Source organism: Schistocerca piceifrons, chromosome 7 (assembly GCF_021461385.2).
Source record: "Schistocerca piceifrons isolate TAMUIC-IGC-003096 chromosome 7, iqSchPice1.1, whole genome shotgun sequence".
Classification (NCBI taxonomy): Eukaryota; Metazoa; Arthropoda; class Insecta; order Orthoptera; family Acrididae; genus Schistocerca; species Schistocerca piceifrons.
In genome coordinates this window covers 459,333,851-459,361,392 of record NC_060144.1, presented here as the reverse complement: position 1 = coordinate 459,361,392, position 27,542 = coordinate 459,333,851, and positions in this window count along the sequence as shown.

The following is a 27,542-nucleotide window of genomic DNA, read 5'->3' as shown; positions in this document are numbered from 1 at the left end:
TGGGACTTTCACTGTTTCTGTAATAACTTTTTATGTCTTACATACGTTGCTCAGTTGTTATTTGTTCCATGACAAAAATAATCGTCAGATAATAATTTTCACCACAGAAAAACTATCAGCCTACAAATGAGAAGAATCGCAGATAACAAACATGAAAATATCACGGCTGCCGGTCGTCATATGACAAAATGGCACAAACTCAAATTCGTTCTTACTTCCCGGACTCCCACTGTGATATGAATCAGTAGTATTTATCTGCAATTCCTGAATACGTTCGCATTTCACGTAGTTGGCACTCTTGCAGAAAGCAACAACACAGATCAATGATCTCCAATGGTGTGATATCTTCCGCAACATACGTATAAATGCAATGGAACTTAGCATTTCTTACACTCCACGTTGTTTCGCTATGACTTTGATTCAGATGCTGTCGTGTAAATATGCTTAGGATAATAGGCTCAATGTTTCGCATACAGTCTTTCTGGTCAATCTTTCGATATTCATCCTTGCCCTTCATAATCCGGTTTCAGTAATGATTCAGCGAGTGAAATTCATTACCTGTTATTTACGTTGTTACACAAAAGTTGGAACTGAAAACAATATCTGGCAGATAAAATTTTTTTTATATCCGCTTATATAGTAGTAGTAGTAGTAGTAGTAGTGGCTTTAATCATCGTAGATCTCTTTTTACAAGGATACAGGACATGTCATAGTATTTAAAAATTTAGATTAATTTAAAATAAACTAATTTGTATACACGTATATTCACAGACTTCTAGTTAGAGACTATCATTAGATTCACTCGTGGTATAGTATACTTTTTTTACAAATAACTTATTAAATAATGTAATGCCACACTGTTCACTAATATCTCACTTTCAGTCAATGCACACACTATGCACACATCGTTTCGTAACACTTCACTCACTACACACGCACACACACACACACACACACACACACACACACACACACACTGGTAATCTCTGGACCATTTTCTGTACAACAACTTCCCATTTGCTATCCAGAAAAACTAGTCAGCACCCCTCTATAAAGAGTGAGATGTTGAGCTCAGAAAGAGGAAGAGGTGTTAGTATTGTGCTATGCATAGCTTGGGGGTAAGTATCTCTAGAAAGGAAAAAGGAAGGGAAAAACGTAGAGTGAAGGTGTTACATGAAATGTTGGATATTTTATGAGGTTATTATTATTATTATTTATTTATTTTTTTATTTCCTTGAGTGCAGGCACTGTATAGGAATATTTCGTTCACGTGACTCTTAAGCTATCCCCCACAAGAAGAAATCAGGAGGAAGCCAGGAAGCGCATGATTCAGAGCAGCGTTAGGGAATCATCTAGGAAAAGGCTACCAACCTCCATATATCAGTTCCGCAGGGATGTCAAGTCTTGACTAATTACACCGTGCACTGAGACGTATAAGCAACAACGATTCTTCCAGTTCTCCACCTGCAAAGGAAATGGGATTTATCTCTAATACTTAATGCAATGGGAAATGTCACCTAGTGTGCACTTCTCAGTAGCTTTTAAGGTATATATGAAGACGCAGGGTGAGTATTCTTTCTTCCCCTAAAGAGACCGGCGAGACCTAGAGGTACGGACGTTATGATGTGTCAGAAGCCTTTGCCAGATTCCATTAGCCACGAATGAAGTAATACCTGGTCTTAGGTGAATCTAAGAGGATCACATAACGCTCCATGTCAATCCCGAAGTACTGGTTGAAGTGAATTGGAACTTCAAGCTTCTTAATTTTTTAATCAAGTGTTCCTCAAGCTATTCTGACACGATTCTGCAGATATCGAGTTACTGTCTGGCTGAAGGTATATGTAATTTGTGAGCTGGTGTAGTCCGTTAAGCGAGTAGATATGATCGAATAATAAAGGCCTGTTATCATATGAGATCCGTTGCCCACCATTTTTGACGCACCTGGGACCTGCCATCGAAGTGTGTTAACCACTCACTTAGCCAGGAGGTAGAGGATATAGTTTCCTCGTGCAAGGGATTCACAAAGCAGGTTACACAAAGCAGGATCATGTTATGATAGTGGGTGGAGTGGGAAACAGTATTGATAGGGATCAGGGCTACAGAATTGAGAGTGACTTGGTGAAAATAGCCTCGGCAACGACCCAGACCAATGATGGGCTGGTGCCTGCTTTCGTGCGCCATCATCGGACCCAGTTGAACCGCTCTGTCAGGAGGGTAAATATGGAGTTGGATCAGTTGCGTAGGGCGGCCACTCTGTCAGACAATGAATTGGTTCCTGTCGAGGCTGTTCATAGGGGGATTTCACAAGGCATGGCCTACATCTCGATAGGAAAGGGAAGGGTAAACTGGCAGGGTTGTTAGCGAAATCCATAAGGGGGGACACTAGTATTCATGGATGTACCTCTTTTTTAGTCTGATATCATTGTCCAATGAGAACTTCAGTCAGGCGGGTGCTAAAGAGGTCTGAAACTCACAATATTCTCACAACAGGAAAGTAAACAATAATGTTACCATATTTAACCAAAATATTGGTAGATTAAAGAAAAAAGTAGATTCTCACAAAGGTAAATTAAAAAAATAATGTTACCATTTTTCAGCAAAATATTCTGGGATGGAAGAATAAAGTAGATGAGCTCCTGGTTTGTTTAGATGATATTGAATCTGATAATTTAATAGATATACAAAATATTCTGGGGTGGAAGAATAAAGTAGATAAGCTCCTGGTTTGTTTAGATGACACTGAATCTGATAATTAAATAGAAATACTATGCCTGTCTGAGCATCACATTGTGTCTGATATGGAATTTTTGTATCTAGGCTTTCTACACAGTGATAACTTTTGACAAATATGGCAACTCCTCCTCCCACCTTATTTCTCTACTCATATGTGCAGCTAGTTTATAACCACTGATATTAAATCAGTCGTTATAACCACTGATATTAAATCAGTGGTTATAAACTAGCTGCATATATGAGTACAGGGAATAAGGTGGGAGGAGGAGTTGCCATATATGTCAAAAGTTATCACTGTGTAGAAAGCTTAGATACAAAAACGTTTTGTGTAGAGCAACATATAGAAGCAAGTGCCTTCAATTAAAATGAAGGAGGCCTCTTTTATAATTGTAACATATATAGGTCCCCCTCAGGAAACTTTCATTTATTCCTGGAAAACTTGGATGCCTTGTTGTGCTATCTGTCCGATAGCGGAAAGCAAATTATTATTTGTGGAGACTTCAATGTTGATTCACTGAAAGAGTGTAATAGGCAGAATTACCTGAAAGTTTTGTTCGGTTCTTTCAATTTGACATATGTCATTAAATTTCCTACTCGGGTAGTAAGGGAGAGCAGCACATTGAAAGATAACACTTTTATAGAGCAAGATAGATTTAAAAACATAAAATCTTGTCCTGTTGAGAATGGGTTTTCTGATCATGATGCTCAGCTAGTTACAGTATATGACATAGCTCCATTGAGTAATTCAAAACTACCATCCAGAGTTGTGCATTCAATTAAAGCGTCAACAATTAGAAATTTGAGTGAAAATCTTCAGCAGTTAGACTGGGACGAGGTGTACAATGAACCTGATACTAATTTGAAATTAACTTATTTCATGATGCACTTGTAAGGGAATTTGAAAACTGTTTCCCCAAGAAAGTAGTTAAATCTACTTATAAGAAACCATGCAAAAAACCTTGGCTTACTAAAGGAATAACCAAAAAATGGAACTGTATCTAACAACATGAAAGAGTAATGACCCAGAAACAGCCAAATATTATAAAAACTACTGTGCTACAATAAGAAAGGTTATTAAAAAGTCCAGAAGCAAGTGCATCATGTCTGAGATTAATACCTATATTATAAAAACTACTGTGCTACAATAAGAAAGGTTATTAAAAAGTCCAGAAGCAAGTGCATCATGTCTGAGATTAATACCTCTGATAACAAAATCAAAACAATTTGAAATATTATTACAAGGGAGACAGGACAACCAAGAGAACAGGATGACGGTATCACCATCAAAGTGAATGGAAAACTTGATAAACAACAAACCGGAAGTTGAAATGTACCTTCTACACAAAAAATTAAGTTACGGGAAATTAGCTTCAAAGTTTTTACTTCAGTACTAGCCTACTCCATAGCTTGTATCATCAGACTAGTCCAACAACTTCCTCTTGATGGCTCTGCTATGCTGTCTAGCCGTCTTTGAATATACTTTTATGGCATTATCTGAAGACCTGAGCTGTTCCTTGTCCAAACAAAGCATAGCTGCGGCAGTTCGAAGTCCTACACAGAGGCCCAACTTCTGCAGAACTCTGCACTTTGTTATATTGCCCTGATTGAATGATGAAACAGCATCATAAACGCCAAAGTGAAGTGTGTTTATACCGACAAACAAAGTTTTAGGTAGTCTATTCCATATCACATGGTCCACACACTCATTTGGATTTTGAGTCCGACCATGAAGACATTTCTTTACTAGACTAATATCTGGAAGGTCTCGGAATACTGGTTTTATTTCATCCATTATGGCAGGTGGCAGGTGATGAGGGTGATTGTATTGTTTCGTAGTTACCTTGCCTCTGTTGTACTTGCACCAACTATCGTCTCCTTTTGGACATAGCCTATGTTGGGGATTCTCATTGTTTGAAGCTGCATGAAAAAACAGAGCCCAGACTGCCCTTCTCATTAATTCTGCATCTGCTGTATTCTGTCTTATTGCTAGACCATAGCACTTCTTAATATGATCTCTTGTAGCATCGGTCAGTTTATTTTTCCCCTCTAAAGTTTTTCCATCGCTCAATTTCTTGCCTTTCATGCTAGCCTTGAGCCGTCGAAGTCTTGATCCCATCCTTTTCTGAATATGGCCAACACACTCCAGTTTGGAAATTTTCACATCGTTACCATAGGGTTTCAGTTCCTCAATTTCTTTGAAAGCCTTTGAGTCACCATCTCCAAGATAATTTATGTATCTAACGTTGTACCATTTTACTGAGCGTTGATAAATACTTCTTACACCAGCAACTTCCATACCACCACTTGACCCATAGTAATTTGCCATGCACTCCCCTTCATGTTTAGTATTCATTTTCCCCTTGCATCTGCAATGCTTGGAAAGTATTGCCACATCAACCACCTTACCAGTGTCCACACTTGTAGCTGTTACTACACCATTCAGAGATGTATGGCCTCTCTTCTGCCAGCTTCCATCGAAAGCTATGGACAAGTCTCTGCTATTATTATTTTCAACAACTGCTTCCTCAACAGCATCTTTCATGTTTTACTGTGCCACATCTTCTACAGCAGAGCCCATTGCAATTATGTGTTTGTTATATTTTGAAGGTGGAGGAGGGAGGTTCATCACACCACACAACAAGACACCTGTAGCCCTGCCCTTTCCTATACACCGTAATCCATAAACCAGTCTAACGTTTATATCGTATAGTTTACCTCCATCTGCAGTAACATGTGAGGAATTGAAGAAAGTAACACTGTGTCTACAATAACTGCACATCAACTCTAATCCACAAGCAAGTCCTACATGTAAGTTTGTTTTCAATGAAATACCACATTTTCCATATTGTTTGCAGCACACATTGTTCTCCAAAATATCTGATAATAAAGAGACGTTAATTACCTCATATTTTGTAGTCCCAGCATTTAGTTTCTTGTATTCTTCTTCAATTCCAGCTAGTTTTCTTCTTGAAGCACTTTCCGGTGTAGTGGCAGCAGCATCACTCAGTGTATCACTACCAGTGTTGAGGTTAGTCGCTACTGGGACATCAGATACTGATGAAGATGAATCGGACGAATTTTTAGTACACTTTACTTTCTTGCGCCAATGCACACGCTTTCTAAATACCTTCAGACTAGGTCTTGGCATGTTGAAGGAAAGAAAACTCAATAACTTCTCCACATATTACTTTCACAACAATGACATGGATGTACTCACAATGGAAACAATACAAATGGTGCAGAATCTATTGTCAACTGTCTAGCAGTGTAGCCAACAGAAAAGCTAACTTTCTTGTGCTCAATTATATCTCTGGCAAGGCTGTCTATATCAGGTATATTTCGCGTCTCATATACAAGGTGCGGAACATCGTGTGTCGATTTTATTTTAAGAAATTATTTAAAATTGCTCTATTCACGTCATCCAAATATTTTATACATGGTATTAAACGGGAGGGTCTAAATTTTTCGAAAATGCATTTACCCAAAAATCGATTTTTTCATCGAAAAACTCATTCCGTATACCCTTAAAGATCTCTTTGTTGTACAACGTGTTCATTTTTTGTTGAAGCCTCACGCCAGATTGTCAACTGTATAAAAGTCACCATATTATAAAATGTTTGTCGTAACTAAAATATTAAAAAACGTAAACCACTTTGTGCAGTATTTTAGTTGTGTTATTATACAAGGTGTCCCAGCTATCTTGTCCACCCAAAATATCTCTGGAACAATAACAGCTCTTGGAAAACGACTTTCAAAGGTATCAATGTAGGGCTGGGGCCCATGAATGTACATATTTGGAAACATTCTAAAACGAAAGTATATATGTTTTTTAACACAAACTTATGTTTTTTGAAGTGGAGCTCGTGTATTTTTTCTTCAGCAATCCATAGCATGACAAAGCACATACACAATGACGTTGGTTGCATCGCAATATTCCCATTACATCCCGAGATATTAAGACGCGAAGTTGACGCTTGAAACACCCGACATGCGCTGCTAGCGCACGTCCAGAGGCTCAGGCGTGAACCCCATGCTGCCCGTAATCGCAATGTGATTGACATGCGTAATCACACTTCCATACTTATCAAGAGGTCCGAAACGAATAATACGGTCTGCTGCCATCCTGCATTAACGTCGTACATTCCAGCAGGTATTTATCCCATAGGCTAGGAGTGATGCTGTTCTGTAACATATCTGTGTACCGCAACGTCAGTCACAAAGTTAACTTCTCTTATCGTTAACTCGTTACTAAAAAGGTAATGCCGTTCAACGTTAAAACTTTACTTTACTGTAGATCTAGCGCAAGTGACAGTTAATCATTCACTCGTAATAGTAAAATTCATGTTGATGGTTTTAGTGAAACGAGCAAGTGGACTAAAAGTTTTACCGTTGTTTAGGTAAAAATGTTTTGCTTTGGGAAGTTCAGTTAGGATATAGAAGATGAATGTAAACATGTTTAACCAATTAGTTTTATTATCACATAATTATCAATGTTACGTTTATCTAATGCGTTAAATGACAAACTGTTGCAAACAAATGTTTCTTAACATCACTGGGTAAAATGGCCCTTTGTAGAAACTTCCACTGTGATACCAGCACTACATACTAAACATAGCGTTCACATCTCATGCTCAAAGTGATGTCCATTAGCTTGCATACATAGGGTCACTCTGCGGCTGAAGCATGCCCTACTTCGTGCAACTGTTTCCTCCTCGATGGCTGTACAAGCATCAATAATGCGTTGCTTCATGTCCTCTGGTGTTGTTGGTTCATTTTGGTAAACATCATCCTTCACTGCTCCCCAAAGAAAATAATCCAGTGGTGTAAGGTCCGGAGATCGGGCAGGCCACCTAAAAGGACCACCTCGTCCAATCCACCTACCAGGGAACTTACGGTTCAGAAGTCGTCGTGCTCGTAAGGCGTTATGTGCAGGGCATCCGTCATGCTGATACCACATGACCATTCTCCGGTTCAGAGATACGGTGTCCAAGAGAGCAGGAAGATAGTGTCGTACAAATCTGGAATATTGTCTGCCATTTTGGATGCCATTTATAAAGAAAGGTCCGATAAAGGTATCTCCAACAATCCCACACCAAACATTAACTTTCCACGGACGTTGATCCTCTACCTGACGGTGCCATTTTGGATTGTCTGCGGACCAATAATGCATATTCCTCATATTGACAATTCCTTTGTTGGGGAATGATGCCTCGTAGGTAAAGAGAACATATGCAAAAAAATTTGGATTAGTCAGAAGTTTTTGCTTAGCCCACCGACAAAATGTTACCCTATTGCGGAAGTCATTTCCATGAAGATCCTGGTTTAAATGAACATGGTAAGGATGAAATTTATGACGTTTAAGAATACGCTGTGCACTTGATTTCGACACACTAACTTCACGTTCAATTTGACGTGTGCTGATTTGAGGAATCACAGGTATGGTAGGGAGCACAGCAACTTCAGTACGTTCATCTGTGCGTGTTCTAGGACGATGTCGAGGTCTTGGATTTAAGCTTCCCGTTTCACGCAGACGAGATGTGAGACGACCGAACATCCGGCGCGAAGGCGATGGCTTGTCAGGGAATCGTCGTCTGTACAGTCGTTCAGCCTGAACAGCATTTCGTCCACCTACAACAGGGTACAGTACAGGTATGTAGAGTAGGGTAGAAAACAGACATATTAACTTAATAATCATAATGTTCGCTAACAGTACTATCAACAAACAAGCAGTCTCATAACGTATTTCCCGTCAACGTACATTCTCCATAGATCAGCAGCATTTCTACCATATCTTCATGTGTGTACGTTATACTGTACAGTATAAGTTCCACAACACAACGATTATTCACAATGTGTACTACCTCCGTGCTGTCACTAGATTACTCTGATGCACGACTACACTGGCAAGCGGTATGCTGCACGCCAAAGCAACAACAAATGGGATGCTCGGAGGGTGGTGGAGTACAGAAGTTTGTATGGGTCGCAAATCATAAACAAGGCGAAGTGGTAACTGTGATAGTAGTGGGAACCACGTTGGACACTTGACTAGGTAGAGCCATGCCCTGCGCGACAGGCACAATGGGTCATATAACGCATTAGATAAACCTTATTTTGGGTGTGTAGGATAAATAAGACAACCTGATGGGTGTACATCGATCGGTACTGGTTCATATTGTGTACGTAGATACGTAAAACGTGCAAGAGGGAAACCATTATGTGCTTATGAGAGTTGATGGCAGCAGACCGTATTATTCGTTTCGGACCTCTTGATAAGTATGGAGGTGTGATTACACATGTCAATCACATCACAATTACGGGCAGCATGGGGTTCACGCCTGAGCCTCAGGACGTGCGCTAGCAGCGCATGTCTGGTGCAAGCGTCAACTTCGCCTTTCAATATCTCGGGATGTAATGGGAATATTGCGATGCAATTAACGCCATTGTGTATGTGCTTTGTCATGCTATGGACTGCTGAAGAAAAAATATAGGAGTTCCATTTAAAAAAACATAAGTTTGTGTTAAATACGCGTATGCTTTCGTTTTAGAATGTTTCCATATATGTACTTTCATGGGCCCCAGCCCTACATTGATTCCGGTGAATGTCGTTTTCCAATAGCTGTTATTGTTCCAGAGATATTTTGGGTGGACAAGATAGCTGGGACACCCTGTATATATATAGTTATTATTTATTTTATATTTTAATACATAATGTTATTTATTTTAGCTATGTTTTAGTTATTAAAATCTTTTATAATGTGTTGATTTTTATTCATGTGACAACTTGGCGTGAGGTTTCAACGAAAAATGAACAAGTTTTACAAAAAAAGATTTTTAAAATCTGAAGATGACAGCAAAGTCTGTCAAAACTGGGTGTCTTAAATAAAGAAACATTTTATGTGATCTGGGTTGTTGAACGTTCTAGCAATAAAAACAGATCGCGCCTTAAGTACTCTGGAAATGAGAAAATTCACTCATTCAAACTTATAACGACCAATAGCAGTATTCTTACAACAATGCAACTCTGTGTGACCTTCGATGTGTGGGGTTAGGGACGTGTACCAGTTTTCTTGGCTGTTTAGTGTGTTTTGTAAACGCTTCCAAAAAGTTTTCATATACTATAAGCTCAGGGCCTGACATGGGAAACGCCTTCGTGCACAGCCGATAGTCACTCTCAACGTGGCGAAGAAATAAGTATGTTCGTCATTACCTCGTATATGATGTACTGTGATATGTCTGTTGAATTGTGCTGTGTACTGTGTCCAGCCTTCCCTCGTCTCGTGAAACTCATGAAATGGTAGTGCATACGCAAGTTGTTCAGGTATTGGCGCTAACGTTGGGTCTTGCATCTTCTATGAAGCCGTTTGCACGATCCAGCTAACATTCTCGCGACAAGACAAAAGGAACATTCTTTGTGCTCAATCAATCCCGGGGAATAATATAGCATACTGTAATCCTGTATAAAACCAACTAACAATCAGAAAAAAATATGTTGCATTACTTACGGGACGACCTTCCTACCATCGTCGAAAAATAAACGAGAGAACTAACCACTGAGAGAGCGATTAGCTTGTCTTTTCTTTAGGTCTTAAGATTTGGATACTACAGTGCACGACTACTTTGATATCATCTAGCAATGTGGCTTCCTTATGTGCTAGTGTTGTTGTCATGTGATTACCATGTGACACCTAACCTCCAGAAAACGAAGTACAAATCGAGAGTCTTCAGTGAAACAAGACCATTCGCCGCCAATCCGTACTTCACTTTTGATGCTGCCTGCTAAATTAGCTATGTATGTATCACAGGCGGGCGAAGACTTTCAGCATAACTAGTCACCCTCATTCTGCAAACGGCTTCGTCAAAGAGGGCGGAGGAGCGGACAGAGATTCAGGGCACTCTCTTGTCCTGGAGGTAGGAAACTGCCCCTAAAGGCCCAATAATTAACAAAGATCAACGGCATGAGGGTGAAGAAGACAATGGAAGCCACTGCTTTAAAGACACGTAACATCTATACACAGGACATGTGGTCTATAACTGAAGAAGTGTCATGATGATCTCTCCTTTATCAAAAGATTTCGGAATAGTCACCCATTCAGATCTCCGGAAGGAAATTGTCAAGGCGGAGGCTACCATGAGAAAAGGCCTGAATAATCAACTGAAGGATAACGTTCTACGAGTCTGGGCGTGGAAAGTCAGAAGCATGAACGTGGTAGGAAAACCAGAGAGTCTGCAAAGGGAAATGCAAAGGCTCAATGTAGATGTAGTAGGGGTAAGTGAAGTGAAGTGGAAAGAAGACAACGATTTCTGGAGAGATGAGTACAGGATAATATCAACAGCACTACAAAATGGTGTAACGGGAGTAGAATACCTAAGAAGGTAGGGCAGAGAGTGTGTTACTGTGAACAGTTCAGTGAAAGGGTTACTCGTATTAGAATCGACAGCAAACCAACACCGACAACGGAAGTTCAGGTATACATGGCGGCGTCGCTAGATGAAGATGAAGAGATAGAGAAAGTGTATGACGATACTAAAAGGGTAATACAGTATGTACAGGGAGTTGAAAATCTAATAGTCATGGCGGACAGGAATACAGTTGTAGGGGAAGGAGTAGAAGAAAAGGTTACAGGAGAATATGGACTTAGGACAAAGAATGAGACAGAAGAAAGATTAATTGAGTTCTGTAATAAACTTCAGCTAGTAATAGCGGATACTCTGTTCAGGAATCAAGAAGAGGAGGTATACCTGGAAAACGCCGGGTAATGCGAACGATTTCAGTTAAATTACATCACGGTCACACAGAGATTCCGAAATCAGATACTGGATTATAAGGCGTACCCAGGAGCAGATATAAGCTCAGATCACAACATAGTAGTGATGAAGAGTAGACTGAAGTTTAAAACATTAATCATGGAGAATCAATACCCAAAGAAGTGGGATACGGAAGTTCTAAGGAATGACGAGATACGCTTGAAGTTCTCTAAAACTACAGATACAGCAATAAGGAATAGGTTTGTAGGCAGTACAGTTGAAAAGGAATGGACATCCCTAAAAGGCGCAATCACAGAAATAAATAGGAAGCGCAGGGAAGCTAAGATGAAATGGCTACAGGAAAAATGTGATGACACCGAAAAAGAAATGATTGTCGGTAGGACTTATTCAGCCTACAGGAAAGTCAAAACAACCTTCATTGACATTGAAAGCAAAGGTGATAACATTAAGAATGCAACGGGAATTCCACTGTTAAATGCGGATGACAGAGTGAATAGGTGGAAAGAATACTTTGAAAACTTCCATGAGGAGGAAGATATGTGTGATGTGGTTGAAGAAGAAACAGGTGTCGATTTAGAGGAAATAGGGGACCCGGTATTAGAATCAGATTTTAAAAGAGTTTTGGAGGTCTTAAGACCAAATAATTCAGAGAGTATAGAAAACATTCCATCAGAATTTCTAAAATCGTTGGGGGAAGTGGCAACGAAACGACTATTCACGTTGTTGTGTAGAATGTATGAGTCTGGCGACATACCATCTGACCTTCGGAAAAACATCATCCGCACAATTCGGAAGGCGACAAGAGCTGACAAGTGCGACAATTATCGTACAATCAGCTTATCAGCTCATGCATCCGAGTTGCTGACAAAAATAATATGCAGAAGAATGGAGAGGAAAATTGAGGATGCGCTAGGTGACCATCAGTTTGGCTTTAGGAAAGGTAAAAGCACGAGAGAGGCAATTCTGACGTTGCGGTTAGTAAATGGAAGCAAGTCTAAAGAAAAATAAAGACACGTTCATAGGATTTGTCGACCTGGAAAAACCGTTGGACAATGTATAATCGTGCAAGATGTTCGAAATTCTGAGAAAAATAGGAGTAAGCTACAGGGAGAAACGTGTCATATACAATATGTACAACAGCCAAGAGGGAATAATAAGAGTGGACGACCAAGATCGAAGTGCTCGTATTAAAAAGGGTGTAAGGCAAGGATGTAGTCCTTAGCCCCTGCTGCTCAATCTGTACATTAAGGAAGCAATGATGGAAGTAGAAGAAAGGTTCAGGAGTGGCATTAAAATTCATTATGAATTGATATCAACGATACGATTCGCTGTTCATATTGCAATCCTGAGTGAAAGTGAAGTAGGATTACATGAGCAGCTGAATGTAATTAACAGTCTAATGAGTACAGAGTATGATTGAGAGTAAATCGAATAAAGACGAAGGTAATGAGAAGTAGTAGAACTGAGAACAGCGAGAAACTTAATACGAGCATCGATGGTCTCGAAGTAGATGAAATTAAGGAATTCTGCAACCTACGTAGTAAAATAATGAGTGACGGACGGAGCAGACTAGCAATGGCAAAAAGGGCATTCCTGGCCAAGAAAAGTCTACTAATATCAAATATCAGCTTTAATTTGAGGAAGAAATTTCTGAGAATGTGCGTCTGGAGTACAGCATTGTATGGTAGTGAAACATGGACTGTGGGAAAACTGGAACACAAGAGAATCGAAGCATTTGACATGTGGTGCTACAATCGAATGTTGAAAATTTGGAGGACTCATAAGGTCAGGATTGGGGAGGTTCTGTGCAGAATCGGAGAGGATAGTTATATGTGGAAACACTGATAAGGAGAAGGTACAGGATGATAGGACATCTGTTAAGACATGAGGGAACGACTTCGATGGCACTAGAGCGAGCTGGAGAAGGCAAAAACTGTAGACGAATGCAGAGATAGAAATATATGTAGCAAATAATAGAGGACGTAGGTTGCAAGTGCTACTCTGGGATGAAGAGGTTAGCACAGGTGAGGAATTCATGTCGGGCCGCATCAAACCAGTCAGAAGAGTGATGACCCAAAATAAAAAGATTCACAGAGGTCGTTACATAGGGGCAAGGCCTTTGGGACAAGGCACTGTGTCAAAATTCACTCCTCACTTAAGTTTTGATACTTTGGTGAGACCTGTCTACCCCCCTTAAGTTTCACTTGAGTAATTAAGCAATGTACCAGAAGCCATCGGTGTGACCTCAAATAAAGGGCACCCCGCATTCAGTTGTCACGACTACCATCGTTTCAGTATCCTACTTTATCTTATTGATTGGTTGTCCATTTTTTCTTGTCATCTGGTGCCACTGTGAAGATATCTGAAATATGTTCAGTATGTGCGTCGTTCACAGCATGTGTGCAAGCACCATTGGTCCGTCGCGAAGATCGATATGTGACAGGTATCGCTGAATCGTTGTAGTCAATACAACGCTATCTGTTCCCTCTTTTACCTGAACGAATATGTCCTGCAATCAGCCACATTTGATAGCTTCCAAACTGCATTATAGATGATGCCATTTTCTGAAATCGGATATCTGCAGTTTGTTTAATGCGTGCTCGTAAGAATGTCATTAATACATGCATGTTACACATACAACACAGATACATGTGAGCAGATGACCAATCGTTTTATTTTCCACCAATATCAGGTTTCACGAGCGTGAGCAGCCAACATCTCCTATAAACAGTATCCCAAAGCTCACCAGAACCGTATAAATAGCCAATTACAACCTAAACGCATCACCATGGGCTACCTAGTTATGTAAGTTTTGTACCTGGAGTAGAAATACAATGATATTTGACCGTAAAGTCTGTAGACTGCTACATCAAACTATGAGCACAACCAGAATACATACAACGGTGATACAGTGTCCTCGCGACGCAGACGAACGCAAGTGTCTCTACCCAAAGGCAAAAGGGTAATCAAAAACAGCAAGGTATAACATGTAGAAAAATTCATTTTTCCTCGAAACTAAAAAAAAAAAAAAAATAGTTTTGTTCGTATGACAGTGGGTTACAAAAATATCGTTACCTGAACTGCAATAATCAAACTTTTCACACGGTTTTATAAATTTATTTACCTATTCTTATTGTGAACGTTATTCGTGCAAGCGTCGTGACACATCTGTGTTGAAGAATTGAGCTGAATCACCCATCGCCTAGAATTTTCATGGGAATGGTAAGTCATCCAACCACAAATCTACTGAGGTCGTGAGAGTGCAGATCCAGAGGCCAATAAACAAATGTACCTGATCGCAACCTGATTTTGAATGCAAACGCTATATGAGTTAATATGACAGTACTCACTACACATATCTGTGTCACAGTGACACCCGAAATGGAAGAAACGTCTCACGCGTGTGACGCCTCAGCGAGCACACAGAAGTGCCGCAACACGGCATGGCATGGACTCGAGTAGTGTCCGAGGTAGTGTTGCAGGGAACTGACACCATGAATCTTGCAGTACTATCCATAAAAGCGTAAGAGTATGTGGGGTGAAGATCTCTTCTGAACAAAACGTTGCAAGGCATCCCAGGCATGTTCAACAGTGTTCATGTCTGGGGAGTTTAGTGGTCAGCGGAAGTGTTTAAACTCTGTTTCTGCAGCCACTCTGTAGTATTTCTGGACATGTGGGGTGTCTCATTGTTCTACTGAAATTTTCGGAATGCGCAATAGACTTGAATGGATGCAGGTGATCTGACAGGATGCTTACAAACGCGCCACCTTTCACAGTCGTATCTAGACGTATCAGAGGTCCCATTGTAAGTAGGCTGTTTATGTTTCTATGTTGCTAACGCCACGTAGCACTCTGTATGAAAATCACTGGCTATGCTGTGTGCAGTCTGAGGCTGGTCGGCATTGTTGCAATAGTCGCTATTGTAGCGCTGGGCAGCTGGCTGTTAACAGCGCGTAGCGTTGCGCAGTTGGAGGTGAGCCGCCAGCAGTGGTGGATGTGGGAAGAGAGATGGCGGAGTTTTGAGAGCGGATGATCTGGACGTGTGTCCATCAGACACAGTAAATTTGTAACACTGGATGTCATGAACTGATATAAATATATTATGACTTTTGAGCACTATTAAGGTAAATACATTGTTTGTTCTTTATCAAAATCTTTCATTTGCTAACTACATCAGTAGTTAGACCCTTCAGTAGTTAGAATCTTTTATTTAGCTGGCAGTAGTGGCTCTCGCTGTATTGCAGTAGTTCGAGTAACGAAGATTTTTGTGAGGTAAGTGATTCGTGAAAGGTATAGCTTATTGTTAGTCAGGGCCATTCTTCTGTAGGGATTTTTGAAAGTCAGATTGCGTTGCGCTAAAAATATTGTGTGTCAGTTTAGTGTTGATCAGAATAAGTAAAGAGAGTAATGTCTGAGTACGTTCAGTTTTACTCAGCTGTTTGAAAAGCAAATAATGTAAGAGGTTTATCAGCACGGTCATTCATAAATTTTACTAAGGGGACGTTTCACCATATCACTCCAAGTGACGTCCCATAACATTACAGAGCCTCCACCAGCTTGAACTGTCGCCTGCTGACATGCAGGGTCCATGGATTCATAAGGTTGTCTCCATACCTCTACACGTCCATCCCCTCTACACAATTTGAAACGAGGCTCGTCCGACCAGGCAACATGTTTATAGTAATCAACAGTCCAATGTCAGTGTTGACGGGCAAAGGCGAGGCGTAAATCTTTGCGATGTGCAGTCATCAAGGGTACACGAGGGGGTGTCTTCGGCTCATGAAAACAACATCGGTGATGTTTCGTTGAATGGTTCGCACGCTGGGACTTGTTGATGGCCCAGAACTGAAATCTGCAGCAGTTTGAGGAAGGACTGCGTTTCTGTTGAACGATGCTCTTCAGTCGTCGTTAGTCCTGGGGGAATTTGCAGCCTTATTTCTTCGTTTTCTCTGTATTCGCAAGTCCCAATTCTTGCACCTTCCTCCAGAGAACTTCCTCATATGGAAATGGCAGCCATGCACTTGAACCTAAGGGACTGCAACTTTTAGCGCAGAAATCGCAGCTGATTCGGAATCAACAGTAACATTATTAGGTTTGCATTCTAGTACATTATCCATAACATTGCGGAGAAGACGAATATATATTTCTTTTCTTTTGCGTGGTAAGAATGCAAAAACCACCAGATAGATGTTTCTTTCGTACTTTGAAATTGCAAAGTCTATATGAAAGGTATATATATCTGAAAATAGGTTGCTACAGTATTTAAAGGTGCCATCCATAAAAAAAGTCTTGTTTGGTCTTTAGAGCCTCTGTTCCTACTTTTCCCCTAAAAACTATGATCCTATCTCCAAAGCTGTCATCATTTAAGAGAAAACTGCTGCCGTTAGTGATGGTTAGTAACTCTGCTTGAAGAGCAACTTCTTGTCGTGTTTCTAGCTCTTTCTGATTGCCAGGTGATTTGGCCAATTGCATTTATAATACCCTCTTCATTGCTTGCTGTTCTGGCAATTCGGTAACAAAATCATATCCTCGATTGTGCAAGTCGCCTAACTCTTCGGTATATCTTTTAAAATCCAAATCTCTTCCTCTCGTGATCTCTTCTTCGCCTCTTCGTTTGAACTAAGCACGATGCAGTCTTTGGTCTTAAGCATTCCTCAGCAATATGTTGTTTTATGTTTCGGGCAGCACCTTATCACAGTCCCATCTACTTTGGTTCTCTTTACGATGTACGAATAACCATCATAGTGGGCACATGGTTTACCGTGGGTGGTAGTTGACGACGAACGAGCCGAACATTCCGAAAGTTAGACTCACACTGACAGTGACTCCCCAATCGGTCAGTCACTTGAGTGGACGAGGTCTTCCCGAGAGCGGATGGACCATGCCGCACGGGGATCGTTTCCGGTGGGTGAGGGAGTAGGTAATCTCTGCCCTTGAGCACGTGGTTTCCAGAAAAACTGAGTGCGACATTGCCAGATTTATAACTGGGTACGGTTTTCACTCTGTGCTAATTTCACACATCCCTTTCTGATACCTTGCACCTTCCGCCACCGCAGGGTGCTTAATGGAGATACGGATTATGTCGTGTGCCCAAGACAAGTGGCTGTACCATCTACGCTAGGTGTGCCTCTGATCTTTGCTGTGTGACAAGAGGACGCTTCGACGCTAGACGACATGCGTCAACAGGTGTGGGCAGGATGTATGCCGGTTCTCGGTTGCTATAGAGGAATGGCAGCTGGTGGTCAGTATTCATTGAGGACATGTGAGTGTTCCACGTTCGTCTAAAATTGCTGGAAGGCTGTGACCAAGCCTGATGAATGTTATCGCCGTCACCACGCAGGCTGGGGACTGTCATCTGCCCGACTGCGAAAGGAATGAGCCACCTGTCTGATTCGGTAGGTTAGCGCGGTTCATTGCCAATCACAGGGCCGAGGTTCGACTGCCGGTCGGGTCGGAGGTTTTACTCCACTTGAGTTGCGGGTGTTGTGTTATACTCTCTCTCGTATCGTGATAAGTGACATCCATTACATCCCGAAAGCCAATACATAGTTAGAGAAAGGAAGCAAGTCCAGTTCAAACAGTATCTATGTTCAGTGATGCCAATCCTGTTTATAAGTATGTGTTGCAGAATTAGCCAGTATCTGACCGATCGTACGACAACGACTTCACTGTGACATACATCAAATAATTTTGCAGTACGTTCCGTAAAAGGTACCTATTACGGTAAGGCATGTACCAGCTGGTTTACTTAAGTCCGTATTACTTGTCAGATGCAGCCTGGTAAAAGTAGCTGCATTAGTGACTTTATCTGCGTTACCTCTCTGCCCCTCGGACCTAGTCGATATCGTTTGTATTGTTTGTTTATTTGATCGCCTGCTGCTGTTATTTGAGTCTTTGTCGCCGCGATGTTGGGTGACTAACCTCAAATCATCAGCTTTCCAAATTGTAGAAGACTATATGAAAAGTTTTGTCTTTTTACATGTTTAAGTAAGGAAACGTTGCTTAGAGGCAACCTCTCATATACGATTTGTCTACAGTTTGCTTGGCAATTTTACTGTAAAAATTACTATATAGTTACCAATGTTTTCCTAGTATCTTAGGCAAATTTCAGGAAAACCTTAAGGCCTTTCATCGACTGTGAAACTTGAAAGCGTGGCCACCAGCCCTTAATACAGGAATGGCTTCCTTTTAAAATAATGTTAAAGTTCCTTGTAAGGAACTATTTTAGGTTTCTGTTCTAGCTATAATTTTAGTTTCAGTATTTACGTTCTCAGTCTATAACTGTTTTGCTGCCATTTGTACTGTAAATGTTGAAGAAACTTGTCATTTGGTCTTAATCCGTTTTTTTCCCTAATTTGCTATGCTGTGATCACTACTTGTACTACAAACCCTATGAATTTTAAAATCTCCGTTTCTTGCCATGCCATTGTTCTTTATGCTTCTAATTGTAAAGACGTTGGTTGTTTTTAATAAACTCTTGTGAAATTACACTTCTCTTTGTGTCTCTAGTGCTTCTCCACTCCCATAACCCAATCCTTACTGTTTCACTTCTTTCATCCATATCACCAAGAAGTTGCTTTTGTCTGCTTTTGTTGTATGGCTTTGAATTGTTTTAATTTTTGCTGTACGCCATGGAATTAATTTATTCCAATGGAATGCTTTTAGAGGTAAAATGAATTTGTCTATTTTAATTATTAGTGTTATTTCTGTCGTTTGTAATTCCCTTTTCATTTTTCCGTTAAACTAGGTGTATTTGTTCTTCCTCCTCCCCTTATTATGTTTTTTGATTGTGTTAAAATGTCCTTTGTTGTTTCTGTGTGATGTGTCTGAGATAACATTGCGTTTTGCTCCTTTATAAATAGTTTTTTCTTGTATGATGTTATTTACATCAGTTAAGTTGATGAAACTGTCATGTGAGTTATATATTTGGCTGTGATGTTTGTCTTCAGTGGATATTCTTCTATTGATATTCTGCTGTGTTTTTTGCATCGCTTTTCTTGTTATACTTCTATGTGATTTTTGCATCGCTTTTCTTGTTATACTTCTACCAAAGTCAAATATATAATATATACGACAGAATAAAATGGTTTGGGGGTCTTTCCCGTATCATTACTGGGGTAAATTCACTTAGGTTATTGTGATCATCAACCAAGCTCTTCATTTAAAAATTCTGATTAAGCATAATTTACTGATTCTTCTACATCTTCACAATAAGTGAGTAAGGGACACTCTTCAAAGATGGCACAATCCATGGTCAAAGGATTGCACCCAACTCTGGTTCTCCGGTTTCTAATACCATCGAAAATGTAAGTGGCAATTTAGAACAACTGGTGAATTTTAGCTATTAGGCTTCCCAAAGTAAGATCCCTGTAAGGGGTCTAACTAATGACTGGTTTCAGCTGGATGTGGCTTAGCTGCAGAAAGTTGAGGATGTGCCAAATTGACGCCATTTTTCAGACTAGATGTTATGTTATTCCTTACTGGCGCCATATGTTGGACGTGCTTACAGGGAGAGAAAAAAAATATGGAAAAACCAAAAACGCAACATACGACCATGTAAAATGCGGTGTCGAAACGCGTTAGCATTCCAAACAGCTTAAAGTCGTATCATGTCTTGTAATATTGTCAAGGAAACCTCACACCGTTCATCCTGTAAAACAGTGGCATGTTCAGGTGACGGGGATGGAGTTGGAGAACGTTAATGCACCCTTCTCTCCAAAGTCAGCCCAAAAGCTCTATAACATTGAGATCAGGTGACTCTGGTGTCACGGCAGATGCGAGAATTCAACAAGTGCTCACAAAACCGTCCTAGACGATGCGAGTAGTGCGAAAATCACCCCTGTATTCATGAAACATAGCGAACACAATTGGGGAACAAACATTGTACCGTGGAAAGGACCTTATTAGCCAAAATTCTCTCGTAATCCTTGGCAGTAATGGAATTATGGAACGACTATATAGCTGCACAAACCAGCACCATATTCACTCTTTGTAAGCACTTTCCACCAGAAGTTGTAAACAGTGTAAATCAAGACTCAACCATCAAATAACTTCGTTCCATTGTTCCATAGTTGAAGTTTCATGGATTCCACAACCCATTTTCCTGTTACGGGGATTTGCATCGCTAACAGGCTGTGGAAACATTGCTTGTGCCGGAATCCCGTACTTTTGGAGCTCAATATTGGTTTCTTCCTGCGAGTACGACATTCACCTCTGCAGTGACTTTTGCAGCGGTCATCCTCCCATTCTTCGTAACAATCCTCCTCAATAATCCTATCTGACGGTGAGTTACAAACCATTTTTGTCCTCGTTGTAATTTAATGGATGACGCTTTTCGGCAATTGCTTTATGTGTATTAAATCTTCGATATTGTACGACTACCTTTCTTACGGAAACACCTACCATACGGAAACGGGTAAGGCTCGTTTGACAACAAATCCCGCAATCGTGACGTTATTTTGACGTCACGCGCAATATCGACGACCGTATGATCGGCTATCGACTTTGTGACAGGTTATAAGATGAATATTATTGCTCTCTGACTCACTCGCAGCAATTTAAGCTGTCCTCTTAGGTTCCTGCCTATCCACACGCTCGGAAGTCGCTAAATGTTCGTAAATAAAGTGAAATCAATTGTGAAAAGAAATAATACAAATTTTATTGCAACTCGTTTTAGCTGCAGCATTTAAAGCTGTACTCTTAGGTTTCAGCATAACTACACACTCGGAAACCGCCACATATTCGTAAATAAAGAGCCAATTATTAGTGAAAAGGCAGAAAATTAATTATATTGCTGGTCGTTTCAGGGGCACCAATCCGAGCTGAACTCTTAGGTTTCAGCCTAACCACACCCTCGGAAAACGACACACATTCGCAAATAAACAGCGAAATATTTTTGGCAGGGGAGAATATTAATGTTAATGCTCCTTGTTAGATTCCGAGCAATTTAAACTGTCCTCTTAAATTCCTGCCTAACCACCCACTCGATATGCAGCACATATTCAGAAATAAAGAGCGAAATATTTGTGAGAGGGAAGGATATGAGTGTTATTGTCGCCCTCTCATTTCAGCTGCAGAGATTTAAGCTCTCCTCCTGGATTGCTGCCTAACCACACACTTGGAAATTACTAAATATTTAATTCGTCCTTCAGATTGAATGTAAATAACATCCAATATTGCATATAACACTTGAACTACATACATAAGAGATTAACGGAACGTTTTAACAACGTTAACGTAAAACGCTTGCTTTTAACGTGATGTGAACCACCAACTTTCGACTCCAGTAACCACAAAGTTATTCATTACGCTAGCACTTTACTATGCGATGCTTAACTCCGGTCTTGGTTATTATATTCCGTCTTGACGTTGATTCGTTAGTAAGTGGCGTTTAATGATGTGGTGATGTGTTTGTGATAAATGTAAAGGAGCATTGAAAATTTATCATAAAAAATAACACAGCATACTGAAAATTATGAAACAAGTGTGTTTCATTATTAATATTAAAATTATTGACGACAGTAATTCACCCCTAAGAGAGTACTCTTGTGTGAAGGCATTAAATGTCGATAAATGATTACGCCACATTTTATTAAAGCAATGTTATAGTAAGTCATTGCAATAATGATTCTTTTTTCTAAACCTCCGGTAAGCGCGCATAATAACTTGTGAGAGGCCCATATCGGATGCCAATGGAAGTCGCTAGCCGATAATGTGGGTGTCAATATTGTGTGTGACGTCAAAATGACGTCACGTTTGCTACAATTGTTGTGAAACGAGGGTTATCCTATGAGAACCAATAATTTTAGCACGTTCGAAATCCCTTAGCTCCCACATAATACACTCACAAGTACACGGAACACTGTCTGGCGAAGTATGACACGTGCAACGTGCTGAAGATACTGCTCAACTGCTGTTCATGGTCAAACACATCAGCGCTACCTGCAGGCTTGCAGTTATGTTGGAGCACGCATTTCTTGCGCTATTTTTGCGCAACCTCTGCACATTTCATGATTAATATCGCATTAATTTTTGTATTCTGTGCTCAACTTTCTTAATCTGTATAAGGCGCAGAGTAGATTCAGCTACGTTACGTCAACTGCCTTCCTCGCTGTGGCTTCAGCCAGAGTCTGGCCACGTTTCTCACCGACTGCGCCATTTGCCTCACCTCAGCGGGGCCGCGATTTTTCCCAGACCTTATTACGGCAGCCGCGTGAGTTGCTGGCTGCCTACAGCGGAGGCGCCACGTCATTCTGGGGCAGCCCTAATCCGGAACGTCGAGCGAGTGTGGCTGACGTCGGAGCGGCCCGTAGCGAAGGCCGATGCGGGACTGCGGAAATGGCGCCTCCCACACACAACGATGGCACCTGATCTAATAATTAGTAGCCTGCTATGTAATCACAAAGACACACATCCTACGGGCCTAGTACACATTCACTTGTGGCAATTCATTACCTCAAAAAAGCTAAGAATGGAAGCCAGATAAAACCAATGGTAAAACTAAGGAGGAATCAGAAGTATTTCGCTATGAACGGATAGCTATTTTTTCCATAAAAGAGCCCAAGTGATATTGAAATGACGAAGCAAATTCTTGGTATTGTTTCCTTTTCAGTTCCATATTAGTTACCAAACTACTAATGTTATTCTTTCCCAAATAAATGTTTGCATTTCAGAATCACATTCAACATTCATTATAAATTTGAGTACATGTATACAACGTGATCAAATGCTTCAATGAGGCAAGTCTTTACGAGATGGGACGAAGCATACTGGGATATTTTTAATACTCCTCTTGTTTTGCCATCTGCCTCCTCAAATTCATTATCAGTAATTACTATTAACATATGTGAGCAAAATCTGTATTTTTATATAAGAGAAAGATTTAAAGAATATAACACCAGATCTAATTTTGTGCTTAGTTTTATGTATGTAAGTGATTGTCTAATTTATCCCGATTATGCGTAGTTACTATTTTTGTTATAGGGTGAAATCAGTAATTGTTTCGTAACATAAACTCTATTGTTGACAAGTAAACAATTATAAATTCTGTAACAATTATAAACATTTGATAGACGAAATATTAGTACTCTTAAAGTATCTGTTAGGCTCTCTTCAAAAACATGTTAGAAAAACCGGCCCCTCATTAATTTCAAAGTAATTAACAGTTCTCTCAAAAGTATTGTTTGCGTAACAGTATTTGTTAATTTCATCATTTAAACTAATTCGGTCTAAACCTTGGAGTAGAAGAAACTGTTAAAATGACGGAATTTTTCTATAGATTCAGTTAATTTAGTGATTTAAGTTTTAGTAGTAATATCTGTAAATTCAACTTAGAACAATATTTAATTTCGAAACCTATTATTGTGACGATATATAAGGGGCCGATTTTAGTCAGGAGACAGTCAGTCAAGCCCGAGTTCCAGTCGAGAGACCTGTGTTGGTTAGAACAACAATATTTGTTGTTGTTGTTGTGGTCTTCAGTCCTGAGACTGGTTTGATGCAGCTCTCCATACTACTCTATCCTGTGCAAGCCTCTTCATCTCCCAGTACCTACTGCAACCTACATCCTTCTGAATCTGCTTAGTGTATTCATCTCTTGGTCTCCCTCTACGATTTTTACCCTCCACGCTGCCCTCCAATACTAAATTGGTGATCCCTTGATGCCTCAGAACATGTCCTACCAACCGATCCCTTCTTCTGGTCAAGTTGCGCCACAAACTTCTCTTCTCACCAGTCCTATTCAATACTTCCTCATTAGTTATGTTATCTACCCATCTAATCTTCAGCATTCTTCTGTAGCACCGCATTTCGAAAGCATCTATTCTCTTCTGGTCCAAACTATTTGTCGTCCATGTTCCACTTCCATACATGGGTGCACTCCATAGAAATACTTTCAGAAATGACTTCCTGACACTTAAATCTATACTCGATGTTAACAAATTTCTCTTCTTCAGAAACGCTTTCCTTGCCATTGACAGTCTACGTTTTATATCCTCTCTACTTCGACCATCATCAGTTATTTTGTTCCCCAAATAGCAAAACTCCTTTACTACTATAAGTGTCTTATTTCCTAATCTAATTCCCTCAGCATCACCCGACTTAATTCGACTACATTCAATTATCCTCGTTTTGCTTTTGTTGATAACAACAATAATGCTTCAATTTAATTGTGGAATAAGTGTTAAACAATCAGGCTGCGTGTGAAACCAATGACAGTGTATGCTCCGTACTTACCTCTCTGTTCTTCAAGAACCGTGAAATTTGTGGTTAGGCTTTTACTGCTCGCAGATGTTCAACAGTGGCCTCTTGAAGCAGTATGTGGATGGTTCGTCTGCTAACTGCTATTAATGAGGCTTTATGAAGTTAGAACAATAGTGCACTGGCCATATAACTGTGTATTATTGGGTGGGGGGGGGGGGGGGGGAGTGAAATTAAAGTACCGTGAAGAGTAACTGTGCATCTGTCGGCTATATCATTTAGAATAGTCAGTGTCGGAATCCACAACCCATTTTCAGCGAGTTCGTCGATACCGAGGACAGCAAATGAAAAAATAAAGCAAGTGGAAGAGCTACAAAGAGTTCAGAATATGTTGGTTTTTTTTTACGTTGTAATACATGATTGCCGTGATGGAGTACTCTGAGGTCTTCCTTGGGGCTTCATACTGCGTCACAAACCTTATATAAAGATAAAATTTTGTAAGGTTTCTTATGATAAAGTTTTTATGCTTGTAAAATATTGAAACTGATTAAGATTCTTTAAATTCCTATTCCTTGCTTTCATTTAATACTAATGTTGTGTTAAACATTTAATGATTTTTATGTGACATCATGGAATACAAATTCGTCTTACACGCTATATGTGCTGCTACTGTATTTTACTATTTGGTGACGATAATCTTCAACGACATGAGGATGCAGAAGGCAATAGAAACCACTGCATTAAAAGACACGTAACGTGTATCCGCAGGACTTTTGGCCTGTAATTGAAGAAGTGTCATGATGATCTCTCCATTGGCAAAACATTCCGGAATAGTCCCCCATTCGGATCTCCGGGAGGGGACTGCCAAGGGGGAGGTTACCATGAGAAAAAGGTTGAATAATCAACGAAAGGATAACGTTCTACGAGTCGGGGCGTGGAATGTCAGAAGCTTGAACGTGGTAGGGAAACGAGAAAATCTGAAAAGAGAAATGCAAAGGCTCAATCTAGATATAGTAGGGATCAGTGAAGTGAAGTGGAAGGAAGACAAGGATTTATGGTCAGATGAGTATCGGGTAATATCAACAGCAGGAGAAAATGGTATAACAGGTGTAGGATTCGTTATGAGTAGGAAAGTAGGGCAGAGGGTGTGTTACTGTGAACAGCTCAGTGACCGGGTTTTTCTAATCAGAATCGACAGCAGACCAACACCGACAACGATAGTTCAGGTATACATGCCGACGTCGCAACTTCAAGATGAACAGATAGAGAAAGTGTATGAGGAAACTGAAAGGGTAATGCAGTATGTAAAGGGGGACGAAAATCTAATAGTGATGGGCGACTGGAATGCAGTTGTAGGGGAGGGAGTAGAAGAAAAGGTTACAGGAGAATATGGGCTTGGGACAAGGAATGAAAAAGGAGAAAGCCTAATTGAGTTCTGTAACAAGTTTCAGCTAGTAATAGTGAATACCCTGTTCAAGAATCACAAGAGGAGGAGGTATACTTGGAAAAGGCTGGGAGATACGGGAAGATTTCAATTAAATTACATCATGGTCAGACAGAGATTCCGAAATCAGATACTGGATTGTAAGGCTTACCCAGGAGCAGATATAGGCTCAGATCACAATATAGTAGTGATGAAGAGTAGGCTGAAGTTCAAGACATTAGTCAGGAAGAATCAATACGCAAAGAAGTGGGATACGGAAGTACTAAGGAATGACGAGATACGTTTGAAATTCTCTAACGCCATAGATACAGCAATAAGGAATAGCGCAGCAGGCAGTACAGTTGAAGAGGAATGGACATCTCTAAAAAGGGCCATCACAGAAGTTGGGAAGGAAAACATAGGTACAAAGAAGGTAGCTGCGAAGAAACCATGGGTAACAGAGGAAATACTTCAGTTGATTTATGAAAGGAGGAAGTACAAACATGTTACGGGAAAATCAGGAATACAGAAATACAAGTCTCTGAGGAATGAAATAAATAGGAAGTGCAGGGAAGCTAAGACGACATGGCTGCAGGAAAAATGTGAAGACATCGAAAAAGATATGAATGTCGGAAGGACAGACTCAGCATACAGGAAAGTCAAAACAACCTTTGGTGACATTAAAAGCAACGGTGGTAACAATAAGAGTGCAACGGGAATTCCACTGTTAAATGCAGAGGAGAGAGCAGATAGGTGGGAAGAATACATTGAAAGCCTCTATGAGGGTGAAGATTTGTCTGATGTGATAGAAGAAGAAACAGGAGTCGATTTAGAAGAGATAGGGGATCCAGTATTAGAATCGGAATTTAAAAGAGCTTTGGAGGACTTACGGTCATATAAGGCAGAAGGGACAGATAACATTTCACCAGAATTTCGAAAATCGTTGGGGGAAGTGGCAACAAAACGACTATTCACGTTGGTGTGTAGAATATATGAGTCTGGCGATATACCATCTGACTTTCGGAAAAGCATCATCCACAGAATTCCCAAGACGGCAAGAGCTGACAAGTGCGAGAATTATCTCACAATCAGCTTAACAGCTCATGCATCGAAGCTGCTTACAAGAATAAAATACAGAAGAATGGAAAAGTAAGTTGAGAATGCGCTTGGTGACGATTAGTTTGGCTTTAGGAAAAGTAAAGGGACGAGAGAGGCAATTCTGACGTTACTGCTAATAATGGAAGCAAGGCTAAAGAAAAATCAAGACACTTTCATAGGATTTGTCGACCTGGAAAAAGCGTTCGACAATATAAAATGGTGCAAGCTGTTCGAGATTCTGAAAAAAGTAGGGGTAAACTATAGGGAGAGACGGGTCGTATACAATATGTACAACAACCAAGAGGGAATTATAAGAGTGGACGAT